General features: G+C 43.2%; 1 protein-coding gene across 2 annotated transcripts in view; it reads right to left on the bottom strand.

Annotated features, from left to right (window-relative positions):
- fat2 (FAT atypical cadherin 2) overlaps positions 1-12,274 on the bottom strand; it is a 101,466-nt gene that overhangs the window by 87,929 nt on the left and 1,263 nt on the right. The gene's annotated exons all lie outside the window — the stretch shown is intronic.

Here is a 12,274-nt window from a genome sequence, read left to right as displayed (position 1 = left end):
ACACTCACGTTAACTTTTATAGAGTGGAAAAAAAGTTAGCTTGTTTATATTATGCTAACATAGCTGTGTCGTTAGCTGTCACGTAGCACATCTTTATATCAGAATCAGAATCAGAATCAGAATACTTTATTGATCCCTGGGGGAAATTATTTTTTGTTACAGTGCTCCATTTTAAACCAACATTAAGACAAGACAGACAATACGCTAACTAAGAATAGTACAATATATACATATATATACATACATACATACATAAGTCACTTATAAATAAATAGTTGGAAAAGCTACAAGCTAGCCCAACTTCAGTAACCCTACAAACGTCACTGCTGTTTAGTTTTCTGTCTTCATTTATGCTGGAAGTGATAACAGAGCTGTACGTTTGAATTTGTTTCCAAAACCCCGCAGTCAGGACATGCTATATTGTATTTAGATAGAAGCTAGCGAGCTAACTCCCTGCTAACTTCTAACTCCGTTAAATGTCATAAATTCCGTTTTCATGGATGCCTGGATGTTAAACTCAATTGTTACACCTGGTAGAGTAGAACGCTGATCATTTTATTAAAGATGAAAGACTTTAGACAGTTTTTCAACTCTCAGTAATGCCATAGTGATCGTTTGATATATGGACCTGCAGCGGAGTTTAGACCCAGACACGGCTAGTGACGTCAGACTGAACAACCGGATTAAAGCTGCTATACACAGTCTGCAAAACAAACTGGGTTGTCAGCCCTGGCACTGCATTACCATATTGAGCTTAAGTCAGAGGAAGTCACGGTTGCCAGAGACTTTTTGAAGCTCAAGAGTGAGGCTGGTGCCATCCCAGATATGTTAACATTGTACAATCTTCTGGATAATCAGATCTTCCCCAAACTGAAAACTGTTATTCAGGTTGTCCTAACAAACCCAGTTAGCAGCTGGAGCTGTGAGAGGTCTTTTAGTGTCTTGAGTCAGCTCCATACCTGGCTGAGAAGGACCATGGGTCAAAGCAGACTCCAGCACCTGGCTGTGATGTCAGTTGAGAAAGAGATGCTTGAGAGACTTGAACACCAAAATGTGATAGACAGATTTGCCAACCTCAAGCTGAGGCGACAGAGGATAAAAGACAAGAAAAAATCTGCAGAGCCATATTAGTATCTGCAGTAAAGATCTTTTCATACATTGTATACATTGTACCAGAGGCTAAGGTGTCTCAGTTTTTTTACATTTTTTAATAATATTTTGTACATTTCAAGGACTCTTCTATTTTTGGAGTGTATTTTTATGTATCTCTATTGTATTATAATACACTTTAAAAGTGAATCTCTGTCCAAAAAATGCACCCAGCTTACTTTTTACTCACAGTGAGCATCATTCATTATTATCCCGCAGTAATTAAGGTTAGGAAACTGCGATCGTGGCTCAAAGAGTTGGCAGTTCGTCTTGTAACCGGAAGGTTGTCGATTCGAGCCCCGGCTCGGACAGTCTCGGTCGTTGTGTCCTTGGGCAAGACACTTCACCTGCCGCCTACTGGTGATGGCCAGAGGGGCCGATGGCGCGATATGGCAGCCTCGCTTCTGTCACCAAGTGTACCTGCCTCCACCAGAATTGTAAAGTGCTTTGAGGGCCCTGCTATATGAATGCCATCAATTATTAGTATATGTATTTTTTAAAAATTCCAATCCATTCTTCTTTTGCAGCATTTAAATAACCTTGATCAGATTTGATGGTTTTGTTACAGACTTTCCAAAAAAGTGTTTTGCTTTTCTTTCACAAATGTGGGGATTAAATTGTGTTAAAATGTACAAAACAGTGATGTCATGTTTTGTGACGAGGACCCAGGCACAGAGAGACTTGATGAATTTAAGAATCTTATGATTTAATAAAGAAATTTGCAGACTTGCACAGAGATGGTAAAATTGTGATGACTGATAATGGAGATGAAGACAACAGAGGACGAGGACAGGGAGGACCAGGGGTTTAAATGCACCAAGGGGACAGTCAGAGGGAACTCGGGACAACGGGAGACATTTAAGGATGCAGGGACTGACAGAGACAGGGAAGAAGTCTCATCGTGATGAGGAAAGTTTACCTTGCCTGGATGGGCAGCTCTCTGGGTGCTCAGCACCCCCAAAGCTCTGATCCTAGAATCGCCCCTGGTCTTACCTTTAACTATTTGTAAGTAAATATAATTACATAAATTACAGGAGAATTAAGCCCTTAGTCGGAGCAGTATTATAAAGTGTTACCTGCTCAGCTGAGGTGAAAGCAGACGTGCCCGTTTCACTGCTTTAGTTTCTATGATAAGTTTTAAGGAGAAGCCTGAATCTGATTTCCCGTCATGTGCCTGTGTTTGTTTTTTCTATTTAATTTCTCCTTTATTATTAAAAGGCCCTTGAACATCTCACTATACACATGCATAATGTCTTTATATATATTATTATTTTTTATCTTCACATCAAAGCAAAGCGTTGTGTTCTCAGACAAAGCTGTTTGATTCAGCCTCATGTCAGTCAAATCTAAACATTTACATGTTCATTTAGTCCAGTTTGAATATTTCAAGGTTAAAGCAATCTTATCAAATAAATATATAATATAATTTTTTAGTATAAGATAAAACAAGATAAGTCTTATATTTACCATTTGTACAGCAGCACTTAGAGACAGTCAAATACAAATAGATATACAAATTTAAACCACGTGCATGGGGACGTAGAGTAACGTGTTTTTTAAAGAGGAATTTTGAGCATAAAACAGGAATTCCCTGATCATGCAGATTTAGGTTCAAGCATGTCCTCTAATAGGATTTGAATTTTAGCATTTTTTTGGAGAAACTAGTAGGCCAGGTATTCTATTAAAAATTAGTTATTAAAGAGTGATTAATAAACACGTCTTGTTGAAGGAGTTTACGTACGACTGTAGTCTGCTCTGTGCCAGTCTGCACCTGCATATTGATATTACTGCATATTAGAGTATTGAACACAGTTTGGGAACATTAAAAGTCACAGGAGGAATCTAATGCTTCTTCATCTAGTGGTGAAATAAAAAGGACCAAAGCAGGGAGACGAAGATGGATTCGACCTTCGCTGGGAAACTGGAAAACATTATGAAATCCATTTGAATCTAATGAGCTTTGAGCCGGCCTGTAATGAACCTCACAAATCAGGATGATTTGTTTCATCAGCACGCGTTCATACACACTGCTCAGAGGGCTGCAGTGGCGCTGGTGCTCTGTTTTATCAAACACTGGATAAACGGACCACTGTGTGGGCCTTAGGATGCCATAAACTGTAAATGTTTAACATACATTTTGACCTGCGAAGGATAGCGTGCACGCTGGATCTGCAGTGCATTCTGGGCTGATGATTTAAGCTGTCTTATTTCTAACAGACTAAGGTTTAAAAAACACACGGAGTGCTTTTGGTTGAAATTTACAGGCAAAGGAAATGAAGGAATACATGTCATCCTTCACAGAAGCGCAGGTCAGGGAGAAGGGCAAATGCATGAGGAGGACCACAAGTTCTCAGCTCTTTGATCAGTAAGAACACCTCAGGTACAATTTAATTCCATGTGGATTCAAAATCCTAGCAGAACTTGAGCGAAAATCACTTAAAGGAATGTGAGAGATGATCTGCTCTGAAAGCAAACGGCCCCATTGCACAGGAAATGGCAAACTGTCCGTTCAGTGAGCTCAGCGCTTCCCCCTCAGACCTCATTTTGGGGCACAAACAAATGCATGGCTTACATTTCCACATCACCCCTATGGCTCAGGGCTCAAACAGAGCAGCATCTGCATCCTGGTCCCGCCCCGTCAGTCAGTGCGAGCTGGATGGGGTCAAAGACAGCTTCCTGTCTTTAATGGTCGCCGCCTCTGTTCAGCACTTTTAGCACAGAGGCCTGATGTGCATCTTATCTGCAGTGTCTAAGTTCAACACAGTTGTGCATGCTGGTACATTTTTTCAGCAATCTTTAAGATCTTTGTTATTTTTTCTCGACTTTGCTGTGTCTCGGTTTTTATTTTTAGCATAATCTTTTCATTTCATCTTAAATTTCCTCGCATTTTATCAGGTGTAAACTTCCTGGCAACACAGTATAAAGCAAAAAAAAAAATCAATTGATCAACAACGTTTGCTTAGTTAAACTGACACAAACACTTCTTAAAACTCAAACTGGGCAACCTTTCAACACGCCGATTTAAAATCGGAATAATTTGCATTCATGTAAAAAACTCTGAGTCCCAGTGGTTCATGCTGACGTTAACATGTTTCTGATGATGTGCTGTAATACAAACACTCATTTTATCACTCCAAGCTCTGGATGATGTCACATAGAGCAGGTTTCTCTAATGTGGTCTCGTCACCTACCTGCTGTTTAAAACTTCTGTTAGCAGGGGGCAGCCAATCAGAGCTGAAAGAGCTTTATTAATAATGAGGAGGAGCTGTGGGGCACAAAGAAGGATTATTTTGAACTATTAATCATGCAAAGCTGCTTTGGAAAAGTCATAGAAAGAAATAAGAGATCCACTTTGAGGGCATTTTGTAGAAAACTCAGTTAAAGGTTTCAGCTGCATGTCAGAGTAAACAGTTCCTGAAACCAGATGACTTCCTCCACACCATCAGACACAAGGAAGCTGGCGGGTCTTATCACTGAATCTGGATTCATAGAACTGCCACAGGCCTCTGGAAAAAAATCCAGATATACTGGGCAGAGGGAGCGTGAGAGGAACAAAGTGTCCTCACATGGAGATTATCTCCTCCTGAACTGATCATGACCGTCTCAGACTCATTCAAAATTAAAAATTAAATTAAAAATTAAATCTGACTCATCTGTTCAAGGAAAGAAAAAAACTACATGAGGCCTCATCCTTGAAATACGTCACACTTTTCTCTTTTTCAGGCCTCGTTTTGCTTTGAAAAGTGATACGTTTCTAAAAATGGTTTATTCTTATAGTCTGACTTCCTGCATAAAGTGGAACCCTCCTCCAGCCTGCTCTGTCTAGTTCAGTTTTATTATAAATTAAGCCTTTTGCTCTTATGTTCTTACTCATCCATGCTACGAGGAGCTGAACATGAGTCACTTCACTGAGCGTGAAGGTAGTAGTTTGTTTCCTGTGTGACGACTCCTGCAACAAGTTGAATCATGGATCCGCAGAGCTGCCAGTCTGGCTGTGAAAACCTGAGGGTATTTTATAACAGGAGGGCAGGGCACATTGTTTCAGCCTGAAGAGCACAATAATTACGGCCATATGTTTGTACAAAAGCTTCTCCTCCAGGAAACTGCAGTGAAACGCAGAGCGAGTGAAAGGATCTCAGGGTTTTCCTTTTGTCACTGGAAACTATCTGGCATTATTCTTCCTCCTGCTCCCTCTGTGAGTGTATTAATCCCACCAACCCACTTCCTGCTTTTTGTCAGTGATTACACCCCCATTCTGAAAAAAGCGAGCAGAGACGAGGGCCCTGAAATTTAATATCCCAGTCTTCACATAAAGGAGTTGCTGAGGTGTAGGTGTTTCACAGAGCTGAGGTTCACTTCCATAAATGAAAACAGTGTTTTATTTATTTCTCTAACAGCTAAATCATCCATTTATACTACAAACCCAGGTACACATAGAGCTTTAGTCTCACTGCATGCACAGCACGGGAGCCTTTTTAGCTGACTTTAGGCCCATAATAAGCAGACCTACGATCATTTCTAGTGTTCAATTAACATAAGTAAAGTTAGATATTAGAGCTCCCGTGGAGGTTTGTTAATTCATCCAGGAAGTTTAAACAGACACAAAGTTCAGACAAACCTATCACTGCCATCCCGTATCTAAAAGCTGGATCCAGTGTTGGTTATGGTGAGTCGACCTGTTCGGTCCAGGTGTGGGACATCTGCTAATGGCGCACGGAGGAAACGGACAGAGAGGCTCAGCAGGTCGGAGGTTTGTCCTGCTGAGACCCCGACAGGATGCAGGTTCAGAAATATACACAAAACCATGTATTTAAGTCTGAGAACAGTTCCCATCAGCAGTTTTTACCTGATTTATGTTGTACTTGTTTACATATAAATACGAGGCCATGACAAGTGCACAAATTCAGGATGAGAAATCAGTGAAAGCTTCACAAAGCAACCGCTGTGTTAAAGCTAAAAATGATCGTTCTTATTATTGACAAACAGCTGAGCTCTGTGCAGAGCAAACTCGGCACAGCCGAAAGCTCAGGCAGGAAGCTGGAGACAGTTCAAACTGAAGCTTAAGCCTGATTGGCTCACGTTATTTCACCTGTGCCACCAATCAGTAATTAGCTGAGTACAAATCACTTACTGACACTAATCACCCAGTGTCCCAGCATGCCCACAGCTGCACATCAGTGAGCCGGTAACGTGGCGGCCTTTTTCTTCTGAAGCCACACAAACACTAAGAATGCGGTTTGAAGTTTTTATCCTTTAATGCGCTCAGTCGTCTGGGCCGAGGCACGGCGGCATGTTTTCCTCTGCCAGAAACTCAACTTACTTTCAGACTTTCATCTTCATTTGCATAATTGCAGAGTTCAATTTCCTTGGTAGCCATTAAAAAGAACAACAGAGGGTCGTTACACTGGGACAATCTCACACAGTAATGAGTCTGGGCTGCAGCGCCGGACCGTGATGGATGGGGAGGCTTCGCCCGCTGCCACTTTATTAAGTACTCATTTTTGTTTTAAGGTGAAAAAAACACCTAAGATCTGATGACTGCAAAGCGTAAAGAATGTCTTCCTCCTCCTTTAAGAGCAAAATCAGCCCCAAATGTCAAATTTGACAATGAGGTGCTCCAGCAGCTGCTCGCCTTCAGACGAAAGGTCGCTTTATGCTCTGTGACACGTGCAGCTCTGCAGCACATCGTTGCAGCTTAATGATGGAAAGAGTTTTAAAATTGATGAAGAACAGCAATCAGAGCGCAGCACATGAAACAAGAAGATGTCTCATGAATCATAAGTTACATTTAAAATAACATCGACGCCAGGTCCAGTTTCCTCAGAGGGGATTCAAGGTCTTCTTATTAATCCTGAAGAGTTGTCCATTATAATCCCCGCTAATCCCTGTATTGGTGCACTGTTTGCAAATTGTCAGCAGCCATTTGAAATGCCTGCTGTTTGCAGAACATCTATGCACAGTGTGTGTCCCTCACACAATCATTTCATAGTTTCTGATGCGAAAACACCTACAGGCTCATCTCAGACAGATTAGTGAGGTGATTTCAGAGGAATCGTCCAGGTATGGATCTGTCACAGTTCACAGGCTACTGCTGTAAAAATGACGAACGCCATCTCGAACATGACCATCGCTGAGAGTGATTGTTGTTAGTCGTGGATGGACAGATGACGGGAAAGGCTCTCGCCGACTCTGGCTGGCAGTTTCAGTTCAATTCAGTTTTATTTCAATCACAACAGCAGTTGCACCAAAGTACGTTATTCTGTGGGTAAAGACCTAGAGTAATGCAGAGAGAACCCCAACAATCAGGGAAAAACCATAGGTTATTATTGATTAACTGTTCTGAAAAGTGAAAATGTGCAGCTTGGTTCACGTTTACATTCATGAAGCAGCAGACAGCAGAGCGACCACTGGCTCATGACTTTAAATAAACCTCCAGAAGCTTGGACTGTGGCCCAGAATGAGGCCGACACTCAGACGCTGCAAAGCTAGTCCTAACTGTAATGTTGGATTCAATGAAGCCAAACCTGTTGGAACTTGAAACTGACTATGAAGAAGAGCGAATACCAGCCAACCCCACAGTGATCAGTGATTATCAACAAGGCAGAACTTCCACAGCCACCCTGTCGGCCACGTGCAGCTGCAGTTTATCTGTTTGCTGTCTCAGTAACGTGCAGCATTATTGGTGCTTTCATACATACGCTGTGTTTTCTCATGAAGTCATGCCCCGTCTTTACACGCGATTTTGTCTTTCACCTGCATCCTCTCTGCTATTCAGACATCTCAGTTTCCTGAAACAGTCCGACTGATCGAGACTCTACCAGCACACAGTGCAGACTCTGTCAGTGTGACACATTTGGTCAACTGGATTTATTCCTCAGAGGACAAAACCAGAACAGAGATCCCTCCATCACGTAGATCTGTAAAGACCTCGGGTTAAGTTCAGGGACCAACCAGGTGCAGGATGGCTCCACGTGTCAGGTTAGGAGGGCTTTAAACTCTACATGGTGTTAAGTGTCAGTCAGCTTTTTTCTTTTACAGCCAGAGGTCTGCAGAGTGTTTTTGGACCTTCACAGGAGAAGTGAAACGTGCTCCGCTGTTTGAGGGCTGTTGAGGTATGAAGTGAAAAAATACTCAAATAAGAACAGACAGCTGCTCTTGTATGCGCTCCTACTTCCAGGTACCAATTAAAATCGGGCTCTTGGGCATCTGCCAGTCGGAGGTATGACTGACTGACTCCCCACCCCCATGACTTCTTCTTTTTGATGGAAGCTGCCTCACAGCTCTGCTCTCGCTTTATAGCTTTTTTCCTGCGTGATCGTTAGCAGAGCTCAATGACTGTGACCCCTGACCCCTGCACGGTCAGCTCCAGTCACCATCCCAAATTATTCACCTGTTCTCATATATAAATTAGTGCTTCGGGGCTTTATTAGGGGGACTTTATAATGAGGCTGAGAGTAACATTACTCTGTGAGCTTCGTGGCAGGGCAGCTTGTTTTTTTATTTGAGCTGAAAGTCCAGCTTCCTCACAGTAATCTGATGAAAATCAGCAGTCTGGGCCTTTCTGGGGTGTGTTTAACTTAAAAAGCAGATGTTAAGCCCTTTAAGCAGCTTTCACAGCTGAAATTCAGATGCTGGATTTCGTCAGGGTGAGGCTACAATGGTGACCTCTGTCTGGAAAGGTCATGGCCTCCAAACTAACCCCATTCACACCCAGAGTGAAGCTGGAGCGTGGAGGCCTTTAGCTGAACGGTTATATCTGAGTGAGTTACAGTGTGGTAGGACTTAACCCGGCCTCGATGACCGACATCTGTGAGTGAAACCTCAAACGGAGAGTCCGTCAGAAATAAGGAGTTGAGGAAAGAGTGAGTGAAATGATTTAATGTTCTGGGTTTGATCAGAAATGTGTCCGACCTTTACTCTGAGCTCTGCTCTACAACAAAAGCAGAGACGCTAACCTCAGCAGGGGGTTTCAAAGAGAAACGTCCAATCTTCCCCGGTTCAGCGTACACGTGGGACTCCTCACCGTTCTGAGTCATAGGTGATCGTGACCAAAGGCAGATGAGAGCTGCGGTCCGGACATCAGCCTCGGCCTGCCATACCGGGCAAAGTAAGGTGGCCTGGCCTGCTGCGCGGAGACAGTTTTCTGTGAGAGAGACACTAAACAGGCTGGATGTGGAAAATCTGAGCTCTACTGTTCAGTTTTATAACTGGTGGTTTATTAAATGTTAACATTTTCAGAGGTTTTTCTGGTTTTAGTGGTCAGGATCATGCAACGTCAAACTGGGCTGTGTGTGTCCACCAAATCAAATGAGCTTTATTCAAGTACACACACACACACGTGTGGTCACAGTGCGCTGACACGGCCAGAGAAGTTCAAAGATTGATAAATCAACCAGAGCTTCCCCACCTGACCTACACTATCTTTAACATATTTAATGAAGCCATGCAAACTTTTACCTCCAAATCTTTTTACTGTTTGGAGCCTTTGAAGGTTTTATTTTTATTTTTGAGCCTTCGCAACTTAATGAGGGTTCATGGATAACAGCTGCTATCATGTGTTGGTAAAAATGAACCTTTTTCAGACACCTATCCCACTGAACACGACCCCTCAAAGTTTACCCAGAATGCATTATTTTGCCTTAAGAAAACAATCAAAAGGCAGGCTGTCCAGGATGTACACATCTGTACATCTGTCCAGGAGAGTCAAGGAGGCCATTTACGTGAAAAGGGAAAGACCATCTCTGAATCGAGGAGGGGGCCTAAGGGTACATCTTTCACCATCTTACAGTGCTGTGATTGCAGCCATTCCCCAACTCTCTGTGAATGGTACTCATGGTCATTGATCAGTGGTTGTTGATCAATGGTCATGAGAATTTGCATAATTATGATGAAGGTGACCTCCCAGCCCATTGTTCCTTCAGTGGGCTGGTTTCAGTCATTATGCACATGTACTGTTTTGGGGATTGGGGAAACCTGCAGTCAGCTGAGACTGAAGAAGTCACTTGGATGAGTGACGAAACGTTTCTCCCACAAAACGCTACGTCCAGATGAACAGAATGAACCTTTGGAGAAAAGTCTGACTAAACTATAGCAGTACCTGCAATTTTCAGAGTTTTTTTCAGCTATCTGCTGTCTTAATGACTCAAAAATCATGTGATTGACACTCGACCAGCCCCCACGACTGTGTGCACTTTTATTTAATTTGCCAAAGGACTGACTCAAGACTTTGTGGACTGGTGCCAGCTGAACTACCTCCAGATCAACGCCAGTAAAACCAAGGAGCTGGTGGTAGACTTCCGCAGGCACAAGCATTCTCCACTGCAACCACTGAACATCCAGGGTATGGACATTGAGGCTGTGGACAGCTACAGGTACCTTGGTGTTCATCTGAACAACAGACTGGACTGGACTCATAACTCAGACGCCCTCTACAGGAAAGGGCAGAGCAGGCTGTACCTGCTGCGGAGACTCAGGTCGTTTGGGGTGGAGGGCCCACTCCTGAAGACCTTCTATGACTCTGTGGTGGCTTCTGCTATCTTTTATGGTGTGGTCTGCTGGGGTGGCAGCATCTCTGCTGGGGACAGGAAGAGACTGAACAGGGTGATCCGAAGGGCCAGCTCTGTTCTAGGATGCCCTCTGGACCCAGTGGAGGTGGTGAGTGACAGGAGAACGGCGGCTAAGCTGTCATCCCTGTTGGACAACGTCTCCCACCCCATGCAGCAGACTGTGACAGCACTGAGCAGCTCCTTCAGTGGGAGACTGCGGCACCCACGGTGTGGGACGGAGAGATTTCGCAGGTCTTTCCTCCCCACTGCTGTCAGACTCCACAACAAAGACTTTAACTGAACAAACACACACATCCACACATGTGAAATAACACTAAGTGCAATAATCTTTTCTGGCATCGTTGTATTTTTACTCAGTTGTATATAGCATTCGTATTCTATTTTTATCTTATTGTATATTTTTATTCTATTTTATTCTACTGTATATAGTATATTATTTTATTCTATTCTGTACAGCTGTGTACTGTATTTATTCTTATTGTATTCTAATTTTTGCGTCATAACTTTTGCACTGTCCACTTCCTGCTGTGACAAAACAAATTTCCCACGTGTGGGACTAATAAAGGTTATCTTATCTTATCTTATCTTAAAAATCTGCCCCAAGTACACTAACCTGTTTTTTTTCCTTTAAACTGAACGTTACTGCAGCGTTGTACAATCACACGTTTTTCCTTCATGTCCTTTTCCGTCTGCAGACTAACGACATCTGTGATCAAAATAAGACATTTTTCCTTGTTTAGGAGCAGCTCCCCTCCCACCCACGCCCGACAGCCACAGCTTTTACATGCTGCTGTTAAACTCTGTTCGAGCTCTGTTTTACAATCAAAGCTTTTACTGGTGGAGCATCTGTGAGAGATGTGGCGCTGCACCACTGAAGGCCCTCATAAAAACTCTCACGTCACAGATATGTGTGTGTGTGTGTGTGTGTGTGTGTGTGTGTGTGTGTGTGTGTGTGTGTGTGTGTGTGTGTGTGTGTGTGTGTGTTACCGCAGCAATTTCCTAATGTTGTAAACCTGCTCAACATTTGGCAATAAACCCCCTTTCTGATTCTGATACAGTGGCTGTGAGAGACATTTTTAACCCCTTTGCACCCAGCGTTTACCAAAACAGATCACCTGAACAGGTACAAAGCCACTGTGTGAAGGTATGAGTCATGTGATGTGAGGTTGCGGGACTGTTTAAATCACACAGGGTCACTCTTGCCTCACAGCACTGTATTTACAGAAGTTCCACAGGATGCTAACAGGCAGCAGCTATCAGTCAATCAGGCTCGTTCGGACTCGGTGAGGAAGAGGAGGAGAAGTGTGTCGCTGCTCTGGTAGGCATGTGTGTGTTTGAATCAGGGTGCATGTAACCTCATTTTGCCCTCTCAGCACTGGTTTTTGATCCTGTGTAATCTTCTGTGAGACATTAGCTCAGTCCCATCAAGAGCCCAGCAGGCTGGACTAATAGCTCCCAGCTAACCATCCATCTCTCATTTATGGCGGGTAGTTTCAGCCACCCTTCCAGCTACGTCTTTATCTCAACAAGTCATTACAACCGTGTTATCAACGCTGTCA

This window comes from Rhamphochromis sp. 'chilingali' (genome assembly GCF_963969265.1).
Source record: "Rhamphochromis sp. 'chilingali' genome assembly, chromosome: 13".
Taxonomy (NCBI): Eukaryota; Metazoa; Chordata; class Actinopteri; order Cichliformes; family Cichlidae; genus Rhamphochromis; species Rhamphochromis sp. 'chilingali'.
The sequence above is the reverse complement of the archived record's forward strand: the minus strand, read 5'-3'. Positions and strand labels throughout refer to the sequence as shown.